The sequence below is a fragment of the Saimiri boliviensis genome, chromosome 3 (genome assembly GCF_048565385.1).
Source record: "Saimiri boliviensis isolate mSaiBol1 chromosome 3, mSaiBol1.pri, whole genome shotgun sequence".
Taxonomy (NCBI): domain Eukaryota; kingdom Metazoa; phylum Chordata; class Mammalia; order Primates; family Cebidae; genus Saimiri; species Saimiri boliviensis.
The window spans coordinates 73,718,368-73,742,644 of NC_133451.1; the positions used below are offsets into that span (position 1 = coordinate 73,718,368).

Here is a 24,277-nt window from a genome sequence, read left to right on the forward strand (position 1 = left end):
TTCTATAAAGGAATACCTTAGGCTAGGTAAGTTATAAAGAAAAGATGTTTAATTGGCTCATGGTTCTGTGGGCAGTACAAGCATAGTTTGAGTATTTGCTTCTGGTGATGTCCTTAGGAAGCTTACAATCATGACAGAAGATGAAGAGAGAGCAGGTGATATCACATGGTGAGAGAGGGTTCAAACTCTTAAATAACCATATCTCAGGTGGACTGACTGACTGAGAACTCATTTATCATCAAGAAGGTGGTGCTAAGCCATTCATGAGAAATCTGACCCCATGGTCTAATTACCTCCCACAAGGCCCCACTTCCAACACTGGGGATCACATTTCAGAAAGAGATTTAGAGAGGACAGACATCCAAACCATGTCACAGGGAGACAGGAAATTTGCTTATATCTGACCTTCAAGAAAGTAATTGCCATCTTAAAGCTTCTGAAGAGCCCTTGCTACAAGATGTAAAAGCCAATTGGGAATGCAGTATAATTATTTCCTTAAGTATAGAATACTTACTCAAGAAGCACACCTCTCAGTGCACACTCAGATTATTATCACTGTAACCCTTTAGAAATCATATCCCCAAGGGGAGCATTCTTTTTTTTTTCTTTCCATAATTCTATCTTCACCTAGTTCAGGGCCTTGGTATAATAAAGGCTTAGTAAATATGTACTGAATGAATGAGTGGATTAAGATAAGGACAGATGACTTTCCATTGGGTTCAGCAGCAAGAAGTTGATTTATAACCTTTGTGGGATCTGATTTTTCAGTGAAATGTCTAGTTTCACAATATGATGAGGAGTAAATAGGAGATGTCTAAATATAAACCAGTGTGCAGCAGCACTTTCTAGGAAAGAAAGATACAGGAAATGATTTAGAACAAACGGACATTCAGTTTAAATTAGTGACGGTGTAGTAGAGAGATGAGTAAGGGGGTGAGGACATGGTGAGACAGTGATCGATGAACAGCCCTATGAATACAAAAGGATATAAAGTGGAGACACAGAACAGATCTAAAATCTGAGTGATAGAGCTGGGATACTGGGCAGCTGTATTTGTTTGAGTTTAATACTTTTAGAGTGGACCAGTTTTAGGTGATGACCAGGTTGGGGTATGGACATGTGAGTTGACTGATAAAGGGGAGTAGAAGTAAGGTTAATTGAGGATGAGGAGGCAGAGGATCTGAGAGATTATGATAGTTCATAAGGACTTTGAAGACATCCAATATGATATTAGCAGTTGGTGTACAGGAAATGATGCTGAGAACAAAAGCCTTCAGTTAATGTGGAGAAATGACCAAGAAACTGGTAGATAAACAATAAAGAGGAATAGAGTGGAAAGCCAGAGCCCTATGTAACCCATTAAAGATCAAAGGTTCCCAAAGAATTCTATAGACATAAAGATCTGGGGGCATCATTAATGATAATAACTTTTCCTGACTCTAACATAAACAGAATATGAGGAAGTCAGTAGATTGTACTTGCGAGTTCCATACAGGAGAACCAAGCTTCAGTTAAGGTAAGAACACAAAGAAAATATGCAGTGAAGATGTTCACAGTACAAGTCAGTTTACTTTTTATGAAAATGGAAGTTTTGTCTATTTAGCACACAGTTTTAAGAGGACAGAAAGCTCTAAAATGATTGAGATGCAATGAATTACAGAACAGTATAGAAATATATATTTAAGGGAGAAAAATGACTGAGCAAGCTTATATATTGGCTGGTAACCAGGGAAAGATAACAGGATTGTGTGTCACATACTGGCTTTGCTTGACTGTCAGGTTTCTCTGCTTGGTGAATAGAAGTATGGGGCCCTCAAGTTGCTTAGAATTAGAAATTATGGCTTGCCTGGGTTGGTATTTGAACTAGCACTTGAAGAAATAAGTAGAACTTTGCTTAGAGAAGAAGCATGGGAGCGTATAACAGGCAGAAGGAAGTACAAACACTGAAGACATACAAATACAAAAGTACTGGCAAGTGAAGTGAATGCTGAAAAGTTAAGTATAAATAGATATGTGGGGTGGGGTATTAGACCATAAGGCTTGACTGAAGAAGAGTCAAAAATTTCGTTAATGTTGGTGATTAAATAAAAATTAATTTTGTCCACTTTATCTTTGCAAATCTACCTCTACTGCCTAGCATCATTACCAGTACATAAAAAACACTCCGTTAACGTGTGTGTGTGTGTGTGTGTGTGTGTGTGTGTGTGTGTGTGTGTTTTGAGATGGAGTCTTGCCCTGAAACCCAGGCTGAAGTGCAGTGGCATGATCGTGGCTCACTGCAATCTCGGCCTCATGGGTTCAAGTGATCCTCCCACCTCAGTCTCCCAAGTAGCTGGGATTACAAGCATGTGCCACCACACACGGCTAATTTTTGTGTTATTAGTGGAGACAGGGTTTCACAATGTTGGCCAGGTTGGTCTCTAACTCCTTAAGTGATCCGCCCACCTCAGCTTCCCAAAGTACTGGGATTAGAGGCATGAGCTACCATGCCTGCTCTCTGTTAATATTTGTTGGGACAAATACAATTGCAGTGACTTAAAGTTTTGAAGAATAATATGTTTGAATTGAAACTCAAAAATATAACAACAGACTAGGGTGAAATTAAACAATGAGATACAGTTAATATACAGTTAATACAGTGACCAATATAAAATCTTAGATCCAGGCTCAAGAAGTCAGCCACCTAAGTGTAGAATGGAGGTGGTAGTCTCATGGTGAGCCAGGCTTAAGGGCCTTTCAAGGCTAACAAATGTAGAAATTTCAATAGACCATGGCCAAATACGTCAACAGTATCGTGGAACTGCCCCCAAATCTTGGATACATAAATGTATGTTGCATACCACAAATTACAAAAGCAAAATGAACAAGATCCCTGTAACACATACATGTCAGTCTACACCTGCAGTCTCATTTTGAGCTCTGAACACATAATTTTATAATTCGAATGGCATCAAAAATTAGTGAGTTAGTGAGGGTCAGGATGGGACAGAATAAAGAGAGCTATACAGGAGAGGCTTTTGACACTTCCCTGGCCTCCCCTATCTCCGTTCTAGGCTATATTAATTTGGAGTTTCACTTGGAGACAGAGTGAAAAAAGCTGGTGATGACTTTTGAAGCTATTTAGTTTTTCATTTGTTGTTTCTTTCTTTAAAAACTCTGTTTTGAGTATCTGATGGGCTAAGTTGTTTTATTATATTATGTAGCACAACCAAATAGAAATAAAGGTGTCTAAAAGAGTTTTCTAGGAGGGGCATTCCTCAACTCATTTTATCTCCTCTAAGCATCGAAATACTGACTGTACCAGCTAAATGGGTTATACCCAGTAGCAGTATCTTAGAGTTCACTGGGTCCTCTTCTCTGTCAACGTGCTTTCTGTGGTAACCTTCTCTGACACAATAGGGAGAGTTATACTTATCTTCATTCTCAGAACAACCTACTTGTTTAAGATTCTTTTTTCCCTAAAGTCCTTTCCCTCACCTTCAACGTGGAAATGTCAAAGCATTTCTAAGGTGCCATCATTGCAGTAGCTCAGCTGCAAGGCAGCTTCACCAAATCATGTCCCAATAGCACTCAAGTTCCCGAGGTACTGAGGTCAGCCTTGCCTGTGAGAAGATGGAACCTTGGTTGTCTCTATTCATGCATAGTGGGGAGGCAAGAATAAACTTCCAAAATTACACATACTTAAAAATGTAGCTTAAAAACCAGAATCAAGGACAAGTTTTTAAAAATTGAAACTATAGCTATATTTATGTACATTAAACAAGACTTTCTGATGGCCTTTAAAAATTACAAGTTGTTATATTCTTATTCCACAAATGATTTAAGACAATTTATGACAAGCAAATGTAAATTAGAAGCAAGAACTACAAGAGATAAAATAAAGATCAAATAGAGCTAGGAACATAACTCCCATGAAAATGCATATACGGCGAACATGGTGGGGCACAAATTTGTTAATTACAGTAAATGAAAATAGGAAATTATTTAAGTAGAGAAAAGAAATACAAGAAGCTTCTGCCATTAAAACAATGACATCAAATATGTAGACAAAAGAAAATCCTACGATCACTTGAAACCCTACTATTAGCATAATTAAAGTAAGTATTAAGAATTGGAATGATGGAGATTATAGGTCTTTTTGCTGAGGAACTAAACAGACAAAAAAATTATTCATATATATTGTTCTAAGTAAGACATTTCCCTACATGAGATTAAATTAAGCACAACATTTCCCTAGGCACAATAAACAGGTAATTTTATTCCATTCTTATATGACGATCATAATATTGATGTTCTTTTGAATATCTGATTTAAATGGCAGTGGTTTCTGTTTCTGTTATATGAAACCAGTGTTTTTATACTTTAATTTTATGACATAGTCTTTGGCTGTGACAAAAATAGGTAAACGGTTATTTTGTTTTAATCTTGGAAAAGACTACATACATGAAGTCTACCTGTTTAATAAATTTTAAAGTGTACATCATGATATTGTTAACTACATGTATATTGTGGTACAGAAGATCTCGGAAACTTTATCATATTGTACGACTGAAATTATTCCCATTGACAGTAACCCACCATTTTCCCTTCCCCTACCCACTAACAGTCACTATTATACTTTCTTCTTTGATGAGTTTGACTACTTTTTTTTTTTATTTTTTTTTTTTGAGATGGAGTTTCGCTCTTGTTACCCAGGCTGGAGTGCAACGGCGCAATCTTGGCTCACCACAACCTCCACCTCCTGGGTTCAGGCAATTCTCCTGCCTCAGCCTCCTGAGTAGCTGGGATTACAGGCACACGCCACCATGCCCAGCTAATTTTTTGTATTTTTAGTAGAGACGGGGTTTCACCATGTTGACCAGGACGGTCTCAAGCTCTTGACCTCGTGATCCACCCGCCTCGGACTCCCAAAGTGCTGGGATTACAGGCGTGAGCCACTGCGCCCGGCCGAGTTTGACTACTTTAGATACTTCAGAGAGTGGAATTACACAGTATTGCCTTTCTGTGACTTGCATATTTTACTTAACAAACTATCCGCAAGGTTCATCCATTTTGTAGCACATGGCAGGAATCCCCCTCTTTTTGTAAGTTCAATTAATATTCCATTGTATGTATTTGTTGCTATTCTTTATTCATTCAACTATTAATGGACACTTTAGATACTTCAGTTTGACTACTTCAGATACTTCAGAGAGTGGAATCACACAATATTGCCCTTCTGTGACTGGCATATTTTACTTTGCAAAATATCCACAAGGTCCATCCTTATTGAAGCACATGACAGGAATCCCATTTTTTATAAAGTTCAAATAATATTTCATTGTATGTATTTATCAGTTTTCTTTATCCATTCAATCTAAGTATCCAATGGACACATAGATTGATTTCACCTCTTGGCTATTGTGAATGATGCTACTACAAACATGAGGGTGCAAATATCTCTTGCAGATCATGTTCTCAATTTTTTTTTTGGAAAAATACAAAGTGAGATTGCTGCATCATATGACAGTTCTATTTTTAATTTTTTGAGGAACCTCCATACTGTTTTCCATAGTGGATGCACCATTTTATATCATTCCCATCAAAAGTGCACAAAGGTTCCAAGTTCTCCACATCTTCACTAACATTTCTTTTTTGGTTTTTATTTTTATTTATTTAAAATATAAGGGCCATTTTAACAGGTGTGAGATTTTATTTAATTGTGGTTTTGATTTGCATTTACCTAATGACTAGTGATATCGAACATCTTTTTATATACTTGTTAACCATTTACATGTCTTCTTTTCAGAAATGTCTCCTTATCCCTTTGCCCATTTTTAAACCAGGTTATTTGTTTTTATGTTATAGAGTTGTAGGACTGCCTTATATATTTTGGATACAAACCCCTTATCAGTTCAAGGTTTGCAAATATTTTGTTCATTTTCTGTAGGTTGCTCTTTGACTCTGTTGATGGTTTCCTTGGCTGCATGGAAGCTTTTTGATTTAATGTATTCTTACTTGTCTATTTGTTATTTTGTTGCCTGTGTTTTGGTGTCATACAAGAAATCATTGCCAAAATCAATTATTTTGAAGTATTTCCTATACGTTTTCTTCTAGGAGATTTATAGTTTTGGATCTTAGGTTTGTCTTTAATCTATCTTCATTCTTTTGGACGTGAATGTCCAGTTTTCCCAGCACTATTTGTTGAAGAAGCTATTCCTTCCCAATTGTGTAGTCTTGGTGCCCTTGTCAAGTATATGACAATATATGCATGAAAATATATGCAATTTGACCATATATGCATGGGTTTATTTCTCAACTCTCTATTTTGTTCCATTAGTTTATATGTCTGTCTTTATTCCAGTACCATACTATTTGATTATTATTGCTGTGTAATATTTTTGAAGTCATGAAGTATGATACCTCCAGATTTGTTCTTTTTTCTCAAGGTTGTTTGAACTATTTGGGGTTTTTTGTGGTTCCACATAAATTTCAGTATGGTATTTTTATTTCTACAAAAAAATGTAATTGGGATTTTGATAGGAATTGCATTGAATCTATACATCACTTTGGATAAAATGAACATTTTAACAATTTTAAGTCTTCCAGTCATGAACACAAGATATCTTTAGGTCTTCTTTGTTTTCTTTCAGCAATATCTGCAGTTTTCGTTAGATCATTTGCCTTCTTGGTTAAGTTTATTCCTAAGTATTTTATTCTTCTGATGCTATTGTAAATGGGATTGTTTTCTTAGTTTCCCTTTTGGATTGTTTGTTACTACTGTATAGAAACACAGCTGATTTTTGCATGCTGGTTTTTCATCCTGCAAACCATGACCAGTATTATAATTTGGTCATAAACTTTTTAAAACTCACTATGAAATAATGTAATGTTTTTATTGAGTGAATGATTTAATTGTCCAGTTGCAATGCTTCATTTTATATGGCAACTTGATTGGGCTAAGGGATGCCTAGATAGCTGGGTGTGCCTGTGAGGATGTTTCCAGAAGATAATAGCATTTAAATCAGTAGACTGAGTAATGAAGATTGTCCTCACCAATGTGGGTGAAGCATCATTCAATCCATTGAGTTTAAATAGAAAAAAAAAAAGATGAAGGAAGGGTGAATTTACTCTTTGTGCATGAGCTGCAACACCCACCTTATCCTGCCTTCAAACATTAACATCCTTATTCTCAAGCCTTAGCATTTGGACTGTGACTACATCCCTGGCTTTCCTAGGCCTACAGCTTGCAGGTGGCTGATTGCGGGACTTTTCAGCCTCCACAATTGTGTGAACCACTCCTTCATAATAATTGTTTTTCTATATATCCTGTGTGTTCTGTTTCTGGAGAACCTTGGCTCAAACACCAGATATGCTAGTTGTTGATTGAAATCAATTTGATTTTTTTTCATAATAATATGAATAGTAAGAGAACATGTTAATAAGAATCAAATCATGCAACATTGAGTTTTACACTAGCCAAGCCTTTGGGTTAGTTAACACTGGAGCACTCACTTCTCTCGAAATAAAATAGTGGATGAGATCATCAAAGAAGAATATAGGCCAGAAGTAGAAATACATAGGACAAACTCTGGACATACTCAAACTTTATATAATGTAGAACTTTCCTTTCTACCTTTCTTTCAACCTCATCTATATTTTCTTTGTAGGTTAAATGTTTATCCAGCCTCAAAATGTTGACCTTCCTGAAGGATCAATTTTAACTCATCTTGTCTTTTCACTTTATGCTTTTTCCTAGATAGTCTAACTAGTGCCCGTGGACTCATACATCACTTGCATACAAATTAAGGGGTTTACATAACTAGCCCAAAGTTTCTCAACCTCAGCACTATTGACATTTTGTTTCTAGAGGAAAGCATAGGAATCTATGCTGTGTATTATATGATGTTCAGCAGAATCCTTGTTTTCTCCCTATCAGATGCCGGTACATAGTAACTTCCAGTTATAACAACTCAAAATGTCTGTAGATGTTTTCAAATGATTCTTGAGGGGTCAAATCACCATTAGCCTATGTCTTCTTTTAAGCTTATTGGCCCATACGTATGACTGCCTAATCAATATCTCCTCTTGGATGTCTTAAGGAATTTCAAATTCAATATACTCAAAGGAAAACTCATGATAGAGCTCCTACCGTAAAACCTGAGTCTTTACCATTGCTTGCTCCTTCACTGAGATGCACCGCACCCTCTGCCTCACTGAGATGCACCAGAAATTTATGTATCATCTCCATTACTCTAGATGTATTCATTATCTATTAATATGTAACAAACTACCAAATTTAGCGTCTTAAAATAACTCACATTTTTTATATTGCCGTTTCTATTGTCAGGATTCTGGGCACAATTTAGTTGGCTCTCCTGCTGTTTCTCACAAGGCTGCAATCAGGTGTTGGCAGGGCTGTATTCTTGTCTAAGAGACAGAGGGGAGAAGAATCTACTTTCAGCTTTGGTTGTTAGTCATGTTTGTTACCATGTGTCTGTGTGACAAGGCCCTGCCTTTTTGCTGGCTGTAGGTAGAGGTTGTCCTCAGATCCTATAGGCTGCTCACAGTTCCCTGCTCTATAGATCTCTCCATAAGCAGTTCACAACATGACATTTGCTTCTTTAAGGCCAGCAAAAGTGTCTCTTTTTCTCTCTTTTTCTAAGACAGAGTCTCATATGACATAATGTCATGAAGGGCATGGCATCCCATTACCTTTGCCATACTGTATTGGTTAGAAGCAAAACACAGGCCTTACCTGCACTTAAGGCAAGAGGACTATACAGACATGAATCACTGGTTGTCATTTTAGGATGTGTCTATCACAGTGGAAAATCATTCCATCACCGAACACCTGTGAATTTCATCTTATCATATTTATCCATATCCATCAGCTTCTGTTTCCTTCTCAACCTTTATTATGAACTTAACCTACCATTATTTCTTACTTCAACAATTGAAGTATTTTCTTTAATGTGTTTATCTGTAACTGCTCTGGCCATTCTCCACCCTTCCGCCAGAGTTATTTCTTTGAAATGAAAAATATGTTCATTTCCCACTCTTGTTTATACTTTTCTCGGGCTTTCAAGAGCCCTTAGGAGTGGGATAAAACTTTTTAGCAAAGCTTACAAAGCCCTGTATAATCTGACCATTTCCTCCCGAGTCTCCTCCCTTGACTATCTCTGCTCCAGCCATTTTGATTTCTTTCAGATCCTTGGCTTCTTCTTGCCATAGGGTCTCTTTATTCATGCTTTAAAACTTCTTTACTCCTCAGTTACTTCCAGCTCACTTCTTCAGAGAACTTTCCTGATACCTCTGAATATAATCTCTGATTATGCCAAATTCTTCCTCTTAGAATTTACAGTAGTTCCAATCTCTCTATCCTTCACTATGCAATAACCTGTATGAACACAAGAACATGAAGATCTGGTTTAGACTTAGCATGAAACAATTTAATTAAGTGCATTTAAGTTTTTAAAAATCTTAGTGAATAAATGTTTTACCGCAGAGTTAATTCAGAAAATTGTGGACATATAGTAGATATGGCTGCTTTCACTTGGGCTTTTAATATCAACTGATTCTAAAGTGTAAATAGTACATACATGCACTATTTAGCAGTTATGTATCTCACAGTTCCTTTCGGCCAGAAGTCTGCTCATAGCTTAGCTGGGTTCTTGCTCTGGTCACTCAAAGCTGCAATGAAATACTTAGAAAACTTCAACTGAGGTGAATCTTTCAGCAATTCTGATCAAGAAGTTAAGAAAATATATTCATTTGGAAAGTAGCTTGAAAAGCTTCATTTTGGCATGGAAAGCAGAAAATTCATTATGTAAGAAAGAACACTTCAAAGTGAAAATTAATTCTCTTCCTCGGGGCCTCAGATCTTTCCACTACCCAGTTAAAAAAAAAAATCTTTCATGCAAATTTTACTAATACATACTAAATAGAAATTATAAATCTCTAGAGACCAGTAACAGAGTTTCTGTTATTTATGCTAATCCATACACATTAAAGAGCAAATTAAATTAAAATATCTAAGTAAATCATCTTCAATATTATTTATTAGCATTAAGAAGTAAAAACTTTTAAATATCCTAATGATTTTTAATGACCAGATTTTTTATATCTGTACAGTCCTACATTTTCAAATTTATAGCATTAAAATCAAATAAGGTATCTCCATTATTTAATTGGCACTTTTGTTACTGTCTTATTTCAGTGTGTAAAGTTACTCTTTGTAACGCATATACTTTGGTTCTAATTAAAACTAATAAATAAACATAAATTGACCTATGTGCATAGCAGAACAGATTCGCTTTAGCTCTTACTACATTTTACCTTATGTGCCTTTTAAATCACATTCTAATATTATATACATCATAAGAATATCTAATATCTAGCTTTTTAACAAATACATATGTAAATTTTTATTTTAGGACATTACAATCTCTTTCTAGGGTGTAGTGAATGAGAGTAAGACATCAACTGTGAGACCTTGGGCCAGTTACTTAAATTTTTCACTCTCTATTTTTCTCATCTAGTACCTATCAAAGCCATTATTGAAATGATAAAATTGGATCATATACACAAGTGTTTAATAGTATGCCTCCTTCATGCTAAGCATATTCAAGAAATGTTAACAATTGCTCTTTACTTTTTATAGAAACTCATCATCATTGTTCTGAAATGTGCTCCTCAGTACCACAACATGCTTGCTTGTCATGAAATTACTGGGGACTTGCTGGCTAGAATTTTCAATATTAATAGAAACATTTATTCCTGTAAAAAAAAAATCCCTATTGGAAGTTTTTTTAAAAAAATAATAATAAATTAGGTTATGAAGGAACAGGAGAACATTGTAAGAATTTATCTGTGACTTCTTTCTCATAACTGCATTTTTCATCACAAGGTTAGTTGATGTAGGTATTGGCAATGAAGAAGCAAAAGAAGAGGGTGGGACTTTATTAATCTTTCAAGAATATCACTGTCGTCATGTAACTTCCCTTTTCCAAAAGGCCCTAATAACTTTCTCTTGTTTAGAGAGCAGTGAGAAAAGCCAGAATTAGAAAGCAAAGACCCTTCCATTATCAAGTTTCTTCCATTCCTTTCAGCTAAATAATGTCTATTCCCTTCACACACACTGCCCCAGCAGGACTGGTCTGCTCTCCACTTCACCAAAACTGTATGATACATCTCACCTTTATACATTTATTTATGTCTTTCTCTTTGCCTGGAGTGACCCCTCTGTTTTGGAATTTATCAGGTTTTTTAGCTTCTTATGATTGATTGTTTTCAACATTATATGATTGAAAACAAAAGGGATATGCTATGACGTCGTCATATAAAGAAAAGAGTTGATTGGAAAAGGGTAGTTAAATGGGTCTAGTTTCCTCAGACCTTGAAGAATAGAATGACTTATATTTTCCTGGTTAACAAATGAAATGATCTCCACATTAGGCTTACAAGTGGCCATAGGTAGATATCACCCATAAGTTTTTCCTGTTTGGTCCTGTTTCCTGACTCAGAGCCCCATGCACAATTTGGATGAATGCATTTTGGTTGAACAATTCTTGGGATCTGGTAGATAATTGATTAAGATTATTGGTTTCTAGTACCAATTGGTAGTAATTTTCCATTTTGTTGTATCTTATAAATTAATGGAGAAGGGTAGATCAGAAGGTACTGGATAGGTCATTTTCATCTAATAAACTCTGAAGGTTTTCCATCTTTGTATTTAATTCTAATCCTTATAATTCTTCTAACCCTTTTTTGAGCCCATGAGACCCTCCTTCCTATATTTTCAACCTCATTCTCTTTACTATTTCCTACACATGCTCATGCCTCTTTGTTTGAAAAGAAAAAAAGGTAAAGTTTTTTCCTGTGTCTTCTTCTAGCTCTTACTGATCATATTCATGGTTTGTGAAGCGTTATCTGTCCACTCTCTTCATGTTTCACAATGGGGTAGGCATCATGGAAAGATGGCTAGATTCTCCTTTAGATTGAGGCACTAATTCTCTAGCTGCCAGGATGATATTGGCTGCTATAGTCCCACTCTTTGTCACTGGACTTGCTCTTTTTTTATCTGAAATGTCATATCTGCCCATGTTATATTAAAATGCTCATTACTTTCAAGACCCTCAAATTGCTACCAATTTCTATTTCCTAGTATGTGAATTCATACCATCTCTTACATAATAGTGTCTTTATTTTTAAAATAAAATCGCCATGCACCATACTACATTATAATTATCTATATGCATTCTTGCCTTCTTCACTAGACTATGTGTTTGTTGATCCTAAGGGCTGTAATGCGTTTATCTTGGTATTCTCAGCTTTTAGAATAGTGTCTGGCATGTAATAGATATCAAATGAATGTTCACTGAATGTGTAAATAAATGAATGTCGGGGTAGAAGAGCCTGAGAGAAGGTGATAGAATCAGGGGATATTTAGGTATTAAATTTGATAAAGCTTCATAACTGTGGGCATGTGAGGGAGAGAAAGGAACTATCTAGCAGGAGCACTTATGTGACAATCAGGTAGAAATGTTTAGAAGAATCCCAGAAATACAAGACTAAAACTTGTAGAGGAAGGAGACTTTGAGATATCAGTGCCCTTTTCCTGTGATTGTCTGGCACTTAAATGCTGGAGTTTGTCCACGTTGGAAAATATTTGCTTCATGGCTTTAATTATTACCGCTAAGATCTGTAATAATTAAAAAGGATCTATTGGATATCTCCACCTGAACTCATTAAAAAGTACATTTATTGAGTACCTATCATGTGCCAATATTTTGTCTGCTTTGATCACATAGAAAATTTTACATTGCATGAGGAATGTAGGCAATCAACAAATAAATCTATGCATAATATAATGTTAAGCAGTGATAAATATTTTGCAGAATATAAGGGTGTTTGAGTGGTTGGAAAAGGATGCGGTAATAAACTAGACAGGTTCATCAGGGAAGACGTCCCTAATAAAATGACACTGAGTATGAGAACAAGCTCTACAGATACAGTGTCTGGTGCAGAATGTTCCAGACAGAAGGAGGAACATTTACAGAGCCCTGAGATGGGAATGTGCTAGGCTTGTTTGAGGAATGGCAAGGAGAAGAGTGAGGAGGGTATAGTTAGAGATGTGATCAGAGAGCTTGGGGCGACAGTGGAGACCATTACCTTGGCGGCAATGCTAAAGACTTTGGATTTTATTCTGTGTGAGACAGATGGTTATTGAAGAATTTTGAGCCAATCAATGACACAATCTGACAAGTTTAAAAGGATTACACAGGCTGCAACATTGAAAATCAGTTGTAAAGGGACAAGAGAGAAAGCAAGGATGCCAATTAAGAGACTGTTGCAGTAATCCTGAAGAGAGATGGTGGTGGTTTGGATTAGGAGAAAAGCAGAGGAAATGATGACAATGTGGTCAGGTCAGCTAGTGGAAATATTTTGAAGTTAGAGCCAGTAAGGTTTGCTCATGGACTGGGTGAGAGGAGACAAGGATAATTTCTGGGTTTTGGTCTTGAATATCCTATAGTAACCTTGATGTCATTATATCCTAAATTAAAATCATGTTATTCTCTCCGGATTTCACTCTTTCTCTAATATTTAAATTTCAGTTAATGGCATCACTGTCTGCCCGGTGTCTCAAGAAAGTGTCCAATATCTCCATATTTTTATTTTATCTCTTACCAATTTATTTCTCTTTCTGATACTAACCAAACATTTCTTAAGTCCTACCACCTTTGCCACCTTAATGATCCCAAATGCCTTCAGTTCTATTCATCCACTATTTTATTTCAGGCCACTGAACTATCTTGCCTGGATTATTTCTGCAGCTTCTTTACTTGCCTTCAAAATTTCTCCATTTCAGTCCATTATCAAAGCAATCTTCTTAAAACTCAGTGAGGCAGTGCAATGACTTCTAGCTGCTCTGTGATAAGGTAACAGCTTTTCTGATTTCTCTCTTGCTAGATTCTTCAAGCTCCAGATAATCACTTGTATCTCTGCAAGAATCATGTTCTCTTACATCCAGTCCTTTCCATGGGTTTTTCTCTGCTTCACGGGCTCTCTTCCAATCCTTTCCTGGTAATAAATATGACTTATCTTTTTGGTGTCAATTTAGTCATGTAAACAGCTTGAAATGCCTTCCTTGGTTTATTTTTTAGAATATACTGCATCGTATATAACAGACTATGTCCTTATTTTCTAAACATTAACTAGCATAGTATGGATTTCCAAAGAATGTATTGAATGCTATTGTACATATGCATTGGATTGTTTATTTTCTCTCAATATGTGATGATAGTTTATCTCATTTATGGTAAAGTTAGCTGGCTGTTTAGATCCTGGTACTGTGGTTTAATCATTGCTTAAATGCAGTCCTCGGAGTGGCTACCACAATAAACATTTTTATTCCTGAACTTCAGCAAGAATTATTTTAAAATTCTATTGTGAAACTGATGGTTTAATTTCTATTTTCTTTTCCGTGTAAATAAAAAGAAACTGAAGATTCCTTGCTCAGCTCCACTTGCTAACTCGTGTTTTAGATACAATCTTTTACTTTTCTTGGCAAAAAAGTCAGGTGAAAGGAAAAGGTAATCAGAGGAATATAGCATGGCCTCTCCATACATAGTAGGCAATGCATCAAAACTGTGAACCCAAGGAAAGGAAACTGGATTACACACAAGCTAACTTAATTAAAAGAGAGAAGACTTTTGATTTTGTGAGATGGTATGCAATTTTGAAACATTAATCTCTTGTTTTAAAAACCGTATTTAAAGATAGTATGAGTGAAAGAAATGTAACACGAGAGAAGAAATTATATAAGTTAACAAATTGAATTATTTTTTCAGACTGTAATTACTTATTTTTAAAATGCATATGAGTTAGCAAAGCTGGTCACACATTCATTGAAAATATTTCTGTTTTTTTTTTTTTTTTTTTTTTTGAGACGGAGTTTTGCTCTTGTTACCCAGGCTGGAGTGCAATGGCGCGATCTTGGCTCACCACAACCTCCGCCTCCTGGGTTCAGGCAATTCTCCTGCCTCAGCCTCCTGAGTAGCTGGGATTACAGGCACGCACCACCATGCCCAGCTAATTTTTTGTATTTTTAGTAGAGACGGGGTTTCACCATGTTGACCAGGATGGTCTAGATCTCTCGACCTCGTGATCCGCCCGCCTCGGCCTCCCAAAGTGCTGAGATTACAAGCTTGAGCCACCGCGCCCGGCCTCATTGAAAATATTTCTATTAAGTCCACAAGGGATTTGTACTTCCAGATGTTGCTTTGGAATGAAATTACACCAATGTCACAAAAATATTGACAATATATCTGGAATGATGATCATAGTGTTTCAAAATTTGAAATGCCAAGTGTAGCAAAGATATAGCATTATGTTGATGTTTGATATTTCTTTCAAAAATATTACACATTTTATATGTAAGATATAGATACTTTATGAAATTGTCGAGTGAAACTTTTTTCTTTTAACAACTGGTAATCAATTTATTAAAATAGCTAACGTAAGCATCTGCAATGGTGACTTCCACCTCAACTCCTAGCTCAATACTGATGGAAGTAATCTGCTAAACAATCTCAGAGGGACTATGCAAGTCAATGAGTTGCTTGTGGATTCTCATCTGGAAACGATCCCATGTTTTAGAACCTTCACCACAAGATGTTTTTCTTGTAGTGATTCTCAAAAGTCTTGGTAGGCATTCGAACTGGTCCTTTCACTTTGAGATTCTTTTCCTTTGCTCCTCTGATCAAGTCAGCACACACCTCCAGGGATTTTACGTTGCGACTTGTTAGAGTGATTCGAATTTGGTGAATTGCCACCCCCGGGTCTACGGCTGTTTTAAAAGCCATGGCTGCTGTGCAGCTTCCTGACCGACTTTTTCCTCAGCAGGAGCGAACCGCAGTGAGTCAGGACCAGGAGCTTGAGGAAAAACAATCCGCAACAGCTACGGCTGTGTCTTCCTCAAAGAGCCAATTTTAACTTACTTTAAAATAATATAGGTACTCTCCTGCTGTGATGAAATTTTTTTGACAGTATCATTTGTAGAGATCTTATGCAAAAAAAGTTACCGAGTTATGCCACAAGCCTTTTTTTTTATTTACTTTTTTCTAAACTATAAGGCTTTTCATCTTTTCATCTAAATAGTAATGTCTGTTAAGCCATTCAATAAATATTTAGTATCTCCTATGTGCCAGACAATGGTCCAAGCACAGGACCATTTGTTACCCGTTAACAACATAAAGTGTTTGCTTTTGTGGCGTTTACTCTGTGGAGAGGAAGGAGACAACCACAAGGAATCATTCAATGCATTGTGTGTTAAATTATAAATGCAATGGAGAAGACAGGAGTGTGCTATCATTATTTCATAGTGCCATCAGACAAAGCTAATGGATGTGATGATAGAGATGAAAGGGAAGTGAAGAAGAAAGCAGAGCTTATCTGGGGGAGAATACACTCTAGGCAGAGCGAAAACATGTGCAAAGACCTTGAGGTGGATGTGCTTCAAGGAGTCCTAGTGTGGATAAGCTAGAGAGCTGGTAGGAAATGAGATCCAAAACCTGAGTGTGGAAGTCAACTTCACTCCAGTACAGACTACACAGGGCCTTGTATGTCAATATACAAACTTTGTGTTTCATTTAGTATGACTAGAATTTTTAGATGGTTTTAAGCAGAGAAAAACATAATTCATATTTCAAAAGCATGACTATGGCTGCTGTGTTGAGAGGCAGAGGAGAAAGTAGAAAGATCAATTAAATGACTAGTTTTATAATTAGTTCAGATAAGAATGGCTTGGACCATGAGTGACAGGAGGGCAGAAATAGCAAGAAGTGACCATATTGCAGATAGATTTTGAACATAGGACTCGCAAAATTTCCCAGTGAATTGGATTTTAAATGCCAGTGAAAGAGAGAAATCATGCATGAGTTAAAATTTTTTCCTTTATACTTCTGGCATTTATATATTTATACATAAATTTCTTTATACATTTTGTGTTAAGGTATAGAGCACAATTTTAAGTATTTCTTAAAGTGTGAAGCAAAGTACTTGTTAATTTTGCCAATTTTCAGTATTTTAGCTTGTGGTTCAAAAATTTGTTTTTGACTTTACTCCAGGGCAGTAGACACCACCTACAGCTGATAAAATTTTTCAACTTACTATTATGTTTCTAAATTTACATTTTTTTATTATCTTTTAAAACCTACAGAGGAAAACCCCAAAGATTATCCTAGACTGTAGCAACTGATAGTGACTTATTCAATATCCATTCTGCCCTTCTTTATTGAAAATAGATTTCTGATTTGGTGAAGATGGCAATGTTCCTAGCTAAAAATACTAATTTTCCCCGCTTCCCTTGCATCTAGGTGTGGGTATGTGACCGATTTTTGACTGATAAGATAGAATTTGTTAATGGGGCTCTAGGAAAGATATTTTAAGAGACATGAATAATATGATGCTTCTCTCTATTGCCTTTGCTTCTTCTTGATACTTAGACTTGAGCCATAGAGAAGCAAAAGCCATCTTAAGATCTCAAGAGAGCATTTTATGTGTTGTAGACTTTGGCTCTTTTGGAAATACCTTATTACGGCTTAATACTTTTTCGATTTTTAAAGTAAGACAACTTAGCATGTAGAAAGATGCAGCATTTTTCAAGATCCTTTACTAAGTGTTGGGGGAAAACAATGTCAGAAGGAAATGTGATATTAAAAAATGGGAAGTAGTCCATTATAATCTTTTTGATTTTTAAAAAAATGTCTTCACACCATTCTAGCATGTATAATTGTAAAGCCACAAGTATCTTGCTTTGTTCACTTTTCTGTAGTGTCAAGTAGAGTTAGGATTGCCTCCTGTTATATTTTAATCATTATGCAGCCTTAATCCAGTTGACTAATCAAGCTAAGCCTCAGTTTCCTCATTTGCAAACTAAGATTAATAGTCATTTTCTTATTAATTAGTGAGGAGTAAATGACATACTATAGGTAAATTATATAAATCCTATTAAGTCTTAGAGTCTGAATGGCACATGGTAAGAGTCAATTACATGTTAACTGTTATTGTGGTTATTATTTCTGTTGATATTCATAAATCCATGTGTTATTTATTAGAGCAGGGAAATGTTTTGCAAATTAAATTTGAGTTGCACACATCATTCGTAAAAGCAGGAAGAAAACTCTGCAGAGCTAGCGGTGACTGTAGACCACTGAGGGTGGCTGCCAAGCAGGTACAAAGGACCTCCCACAAAGAGAAAGCTTGTAGCTAGCTCAGAACTTTTTCTGACCTTTTTGTTCTCATTACTTTACCTGGCCAAACATTTCAATACTAAAAACAACTTGATGAATTATGGTTTTTTTGTGTGTCTGTTTCCCATCTAATAATATCTCAACCATGTGTATACTATGCTTTATTGAATTCCTTCTAAGTATTATCTACATTGGAAAAGGTTTTCACCTGATCTACTGTAATCTGAGTTAAGCAATCTCACATGCAGAATGTCTGCAGAACAGGCTTTAAGAACTCATTAGAAATATTAAATCCAGAGGAAAGCACAGGTGCAGGACTTCTGACTTCAGTTTCATTTGCATAATAGTAGCTGGGTAATTGAAGCTGTCAGTAAATACAAAAGATAAAAACACTGTATTCAAGCATGTTTCCCTAAATCTGTTCAGCTTTTACTCTTTAAAAAGTTGAATGAACGTTGTTAACATTTACTAGTAAACACAGGTGTGGAATTCTAGAATTCCTATTTATAAATTCTTTTACTGGAATGTTCCAATCACTTCTTTAAACCTTATTTTTGACTCCTTTAGCTGGAAAAAAGTTTTTACCACTAAATCTCTTTTTCTTTTCAGGATGGGTACCCTTTTGCAATTTTAATTATAGAAGAGCCTTAACTGTTGGCATAACAAAGCTATTTGGTTTCCTGCCTCCGGGAAAGTTTAAAAAAGGATTGCAGAAAATTCTATGCACTAAATATCTAAGATCCACTCATTTCTCAAAGACGTTTAATGTTTCAAAAAAAAAAAAATTAAAAAGCCCTGTAACAACAATTTAGCAATACATATCAAAGGCCTTTTGATGTAAATGAACTTTGCATCACTTAGTATACACGCTCTAAGGATGTTCATGAGTTATTTATAACAAAAAATACCTGGGAAGCCTTCTACAGTGAAATATAGAATCCAACATAGAGTTACATAGTAAGCTGTCCATTCTAGTAGTGTTTAAAAAACCTGTTTCATGGCATTATGTTCTGGATCTCTTAAGTAAGAAATAAAACCAACAAATATGATAAGTTCATGTACAAATAGTGGGAATATACATAAGCATTTATTAAATTCAGTACCGTGCTCAGAATTTTCAGGCAACTACTCTGATCATTGGAATAGTGCACCATGATTAATTAATATATCTACTTCTGTAAAATAAAGTAAACAAAAATCTACAGTGCCCCATAGTTAAGATTCTTGTAAAAAACAAAAAATGTGATTATTTCTGGGAGGTGGAACCAAAGGGTATTTTATTTTTCTTATTTTTGTTTATCTTTATTTCTATCTTTGAAAAAATCAATTTGTTATTTTTATAATATGGAAAAAGACCAACTGTGTGTGTGTGTGTGTGTGTGTGTGTGTGTGTGCGTGTATGTGTGTGTGTGTATTTTTTAAAATTATACTTTAAGTTCTGGGGTACATGTACAGAACATGCAGATTTGTTACATAGTTATACACATGCCGTGGTGGTTTGCTGCATCCATCACCCCGTTCATTAGGTATTTCACCTAATGCTGGCCCTCCCCTGACCCCTCCATCCCCTGATAGGCCTGGGTGTGTGATGTTCCCCTCCTTGTGTCCGTGTGTTCTCATTGTTCAGGTTCCACTTATGAGTGAGGACATGTGGCGTTTGGTTTTCTGTTCTTGTGTTAGTTTGCTGAGAATGATGGTTTCTAGCTTCATCCATGTCCCAGCAAAAGACATGAATTCATCCTTTTTTATGGCTGCATAGTATTTCATGGTGTATGTGTGCCACATTTTCCTTATCCAGTCAGTCATTGATGGGATATGGGTTTGTTCCAAGTCTTTGCTATTGTGAATAGTGCAACAATAAACATATGTGTGCGTGTGTCTTTTTACTAGAATGATTTATAATTCTTTGGGTATATACCCAGTAATGGGATTGCTGGGTCAAATGGTATTTCTGGTTCTAGATCCTGGAGGAATCACCACACTGTCTTCCACAATGGTTGAACTAATGTCAACCACAATGGTTGATACTGCCACCAACAATGTAAAAATGTTCCTATTTCTCTACATCCTCCCAGTATCTGTTGTCTCCTGATTTTTTAATGATCGCCATTCTAACTGGTCTGAGATAGTATCTCAATGTGGTTTTCATTTGCATTTCTCTAATGACCAGTGATGATAAGCTTTTTTTCATGTGTTTGTTGGCGGCATAAATGTTTCCTTTTGAGAAGTGTCTGTTTATATCCTTCACCCCCTTTTTGATGGGGTTGTTTTTTTCTTTTAAATTTGTTTACGTTCTTTGTAGATTCTGGATATTAGCCCTTTGTCAGATAGGTAAATTACAAAAATTTTCTCCCATTCTGTAGGTTGGCTGTTCCCTCTAATGATAGATTTTTTTTCTTTTTGCTGTGCAGAAGCTCTTAAGTTTAATTAGATTCTATTTGCCAATTTTGGCTTTTGTTGCCATTGCTTCTGGTGTTTTAGCCATGAAGTCCTTGCCCCTGCCTATGTCCTGAATGATATTGCCTAGGTTTTCTTCTAGGGCTTTTATGGTGTTAGGTCTTAGGCTTAAATATTAAGCCATCTTGAGTTAATTTTTAGATAAGGTACAAGGAAGGGATCCAGTTTCAGCTTTCTGCATATGGCTAGCCAGTTTTCCCAACACCATTTATTAAATAGGAAATCCTTTCTACATTGCTTGTTTTTGTCAGTCTTGTCAAAGATCACATGGTTGTAGGTGTGTGGCATTATTTCTGAGGCTCCGTTCTGTTCTATTGGTCTATATATCTGTTTGGGTACGAGTACTATGCTATTTTGATTACTGTAGCCTTGTAGTGTAGTTTGAAGTCAGATAGCCTGATGCCTCCAGCTTTTTTTTTTTTTATACTTAGGATTGTGTTGGCCATGTAGGCTCTTTTTTGGTTTCATATGAAATTTAAAATGTTTTGTTTTTGATTCCATGAAGAAAGTCAATGGTAGCTTGAATGAGTATAGCATTGAATTTATAAATTACTTTGGGCAGTATGGCCATTTTCACAAATAGATTCTTCCTAACCATGAGCATGGAATGTTTTTCCATCTGTTTATGTCTTTTCTTATTTCCTTGAGCAGTGGTTTGTAGTTCTCCTTGAAGAGGTCCTTCATGTCCCCTGTTAGCTGTATTCCTAGGTCTTTCATTCTCTTTGTAGCAACTTTTAAATGTGAGTTCACTCATGATTTGGCTCTCTGTTTGTCTGTTATTGATGTATAGGAATGTTTGTGATATTTCCACATTGATTTTGTATGCTGAGACTACTGAAGTTGCCTATCAGCTTAAGGCGATTTTGGGCTGAGATGATGGGGTCCTCTAAAAATATACAATCATGTCATCTGCAAAGAGTGACAATTTGACTGCCTCTTTTCCTAATTGGATAGGCTTTCTTTTTTTTCTCTTGCTTGATTGTCCTGGCCGGAACTTGTAATACTATGTTGAATAGGAGTGGTGAGAGAAGTCGTCCTTGTCTTGTGCTGATTTTCAAAGGGAATACTTCCAGTTTTTGCCCATTCAGTATGATATTGGCTGTGAGTTTGTCATAAATAGCTCTTATTATTTTGAGATACATTCCATGAATACCTAGTTTATTGGGAGTTTTTATTGAAGGTCTTCTCTGCATCTATTGAGGTAATCATGTGATTTTTGTCGTTGATTCTCTTTATGTGATAGATCATACTTATTGATTTGTGTATTTTGAACCAACCTTGCATCCCAGAGATGAAGCCGACTTCACAGTGATGAGTAAGCATTTTGATGTGCTGTTGGATTCAGTTTGCCAATATTTTATTGAGGATTTTCACATTGATGTTCTTCAGGGATATTGGCCTGACATTTTCTTGTTTAGTTGTGTCTCTGCCAGGTTTTGGTATCAGGATGACACTGGCCTCATAAAATGATTTAGGGAAGATTCCCTCTTTTTCTATTGTTTGAAATACTTTCAGAAGGAATGATACCAAATCCTCTTTATTTCTCTGGTAGAGTTCAGCTGTGAACCCGTCTGGTCCTGGACTATTTTTGGTGGGTAGGCTATTAATTACTGCCTCAATTTCAGAACTTGTTATTGGTCTATTCAGGGATTCAACTTCTTTTTGGTTTAGTCTTTGGAGGGTTTAAGTGTCCAGGAATTTATCTATTTCTTCTAGATTTTCTGGTTTATTTGCGTAAAGGTGTTTATAGTATTCTCTGCTGTTCATTTGTATTTCTGTGGGATTGGTGGTGATATCTCCTTTATCATTTTTTATTGCATGTATTTTGTTCTTTTCTCTTTTCTTCTTCAGTAGTCTGGCTAGTAGTATATCATCTATTTTGTTGATCTTTTCAAAAAAACAGCTCCTGGATTCATTAATTTTTTGAAGAGTTTGTTTGTTTCTCTATCTCCTTCAGTTCTGCTCTGATCTTAGTTATTTCTTGTCTTCTGCTAGCTTTTGAATTTCTTTTTGCTCTTCTAGTTCTTTTAATTGTGATGTTAGAGTATCTATTTTTAGATTTTGTCTCCTTTCTCTTGTGGGCGTTTAGTGCTATAAATTTCCCCCTACACAATGCTTTAAATATGTCCTAGAGATTCTGGCACATTGTGTTTTCATTCTCATTGGTTTCAAAGAATATCTTTATTTCTGCCTTCATTTCACTATTTATCCAGTAGTCATGCAGGAGCACCTTGTTCAGTTTCCATGTAGTTGTGCTGTTTTGAGTCAGTTTCTTTATCCTGAGTTCTAATTTGATTTCATTTTGGCCTGAGAGACTGTTATGATTTCCATTCTTTTGCATTTGCTGAGGAGTGTTTTACTTCAAATCATGTGGTCAATTTTATAAGTGTGATGTGGTACTGAGAAGAATGTGTATTCTTTAGATTTAGGGTAGAGAGTTCTGTACATGTCTATTAGGTCCGCATGGTCCAGATCTCAGTTCAAGTCCTCGATATGCTTGTTAATTTTCTATCTCATTGTTCTGTCCAACAAAATATTTAAAGAATATTTCTGTAAAAACATAAGTTATCCACAAACATAATAAACAGGAAACTCATTTTTTAAAAAAAAATCATTCAAAATTTTCTTATATTTTTAAGATTTGGAAAGTTCAGATAACTTTTACTACATTTTTATACAGAGACATTCCATCTCATTTAGCTTTTGGCAAGGCAATTTATGCTGACATATTCCTAGTTATAATATACTTAGTTACAATGCACAATTCGCCTTTTTTTTTTCTTTTCTTTTTGGAGATGGAGTTTTACTCTTGTTGCCCAGGCTGTAGTTCAATGACGAGATCTTGGCTCACTGCAACCTCTGCCTCCCAGGTCCAAGTGATTCTCCTTCCTCAGCCTCCCAAGTAGCTAGGATTACAGGTCCATGCCACCATGCCTGACCATTTTTTGTATATTTAGTAAAGATAGGGTTCCACCATGTTGGCCAGGCTGGTCTTGAACTCCTGATCTCAGGTGATCCACCTGCCTTGGCCTCCCAAAATGCTGGAATTAGAGGTGTGAGCCACTGCACCCAGCCCACAGTTAGTCTTGATAATTGGAAACAAAATTCTCTCTTCACATTTTGATAATTTTTTTAGAGCTTAACAAATTTACTTTTGTTTTATTCATCTACAGAAATGACAAAATTTAGTGTAGCAGTCAATTGGATATAAAAATAAGATTTTGAATTTTCTGCTATTTGTTTAAAGTATAAACATATTTTCTGATAGGCTTATATGACACTAGAAATGTAACTAAAATTAATTTTTATATGTTTTAACGCTTGTATAGAACAAATCTATTTTATGAGTCACGCTGAAATATTATAGTGGCATCCACCAACTTACAGAGTGACAAGAATTTTCTTGTCAGCATTTTTAATTGCACATACATTTTCCCTTTTTGTAAAATGTAAGAATAATAGAAATGATGGAGTGATAGGAATAATTGCAGATGAATTTATATAATATGAAAGAATCTTTAAATTTCAAAATTCGATAGAGCGTTTACTTGATTTATGAACAATAAAAGTAATAAAGATTAAAAGAG

At 35.7% G+C, this 24,277-nt stretch overlaps 1 protein-coding gene and 1 pseudogene across 2 annotated transcripts in view; one reads left to right on the plus strand and one right to left on the minus strand.

Moving 5' to 3' along the window:
• The window catches only part of CFAP299 (cilia and flagella associated protein 299), a 644,411-nt gene that overhangs the window by 190,066 nt on the left and 430,068 nt on the right, over nt 1–24,277 (plus strand). The gene's annotated exons all lie outside the window — the stretch shown is intronic.
• LOC120363619 (small ribosomal subunit protein uS10-like) lies at nt 15,455–15,845 on the minus strand (annotated as a pseudogene).